The 1,191-nt window shown below is 49.0% G+C and overlaps 2 non-coding genes across 2 annotated transcripts; both read right to left on the reverse strand.

Annotated features, from left to right (window-relative positions):
• Positions 1 to 397: 397 nt before the first annotated feature.
• On the reverse strand, positions 398 to 516 carry LOC123178541 (5S ribosomal RNA). The gene has a single exon (XR_006489657.1). It is a non-coding gene; the product is annotated as a 5S ribosomal RNA (ribosomal RNA).
• Positions 517 to 883: 367 nt separating this feature from the next.
• Positions 884 to 1,002, reverse strand: LOC123178543 (5S ribosomal RNA). Its single transcript, XR_006489658.1, has one exon. It is a non-coding gene; the product is annotated as a 5S ribosomal RNA (ribosomal RNA).
• Between the last annotated feature and the right edge of the window lie 189 nt (positions 1,003 to 1,191).

Raw genomic sequence — 1,191 nt, forward strand, 5'->3', positions numbered from 1 at the left:
CGGTGCTTTAGTGCTGGTATGATCGCATCCGACATGTTTCCCCGTCTTCGTCCCTTATGCTTGCCACTCCCAGGTCCGCTCCAAAGACGATTCTACATTCTCACTACCATTACAACCGTTCCCTAACAATGGATAATGTCCTATACTACTTACTCTCCCGCTCAATCACGGAGACGAGTTTTCCACGGTTTCCACCCCTCCCTCCATACCGCAGCAACACGAGTTTTTTCCACCCCTTTCAGAACGCGCTCTTCGCGCCACAAAGCCGCCCCAAGACGCGCGAGCAATGAGCATCGAGCTTAAACATATCGCAAACGTCAAACATAATATAACGGGATTAATATATATCACGCACGTGCGACATGTTTGTCACAAGGCGCAAAAAATAATTATAAAAGGAATGCAACACGAGGACTTCCCAAGAGGTCACCCATCCTAGTACTACTCTCGCCCAAGCACGCTTAACTTCGGAGTTCTGATGGGATCCGGTGCTTTAGTGCTGGTATGATCGCATCCGACATGTTTCCCCGTCTTCGTCCCTTATGCTTGCCACTCCCAGGTCCGCTCCAAAGACGATTCTACATTCTCACTACCATTACAACCATTCCCTAACAATGGATAATGTCCTATACTACTTACTCTCCCGCTCAATCACGGAGACGAGTTTTCCACGGTTTCCACCCCTCCCTCCATACCGCAGCAACAAGAGTTTTTTCCACCCCTTTCAGAACGCGCTCTTCGCGCCACAAAGCCGCCCCAAGACGCGCGAGCAATGAGCATCGAGCTTAAACATATCGCAAACGTCAAACATAATATAACGGGATTAATATATATCGCGCACGTGCGACATGTTTGTCACAAGGCGCAAAAAATAATTATAAAAGGAATGCAACACGAGGACTTCCCAGGAGGTCACCCATCCTAGTACTACTCTCGCCCAAGCACGCTTAACTTCGGAGTTCTTATGGGATCCGGTGCTTTAGTGCTGGTATGATCGCATCCGACATGTTTCCCCGTCTTCGTCCCTTATGCTTGCCACTCCCAGGTCCGCTCCAAAGACGATTCTACATTCTCACTACCATTACAACCGTTCCCTAACAATGGATAATGTCCTATACTACTTACTCTCCCGCTCAATCACGGAGACGAGTTTTCCACGGTTTCCACCCCTCCCTCCATACCGCAGCAACA

The sequence above is a fragment of the Triticum aestivum genome, unplaced genomic scaffold, assembly GCF_018294505.1.
Source record: "Triticum aestivum cultivar Chinese Spring unplaced genomic scaffold, IWGSC CS RefSeq v2.1 scaffold166898, whole genome shotgun sequence".
Classification (NCBI taxonomy): Eukaryota; Viridiplantae; Streptophyta; class Magnoliopsida; order Poales; family Poaceae; genus Triticum; species Triticum aestivum.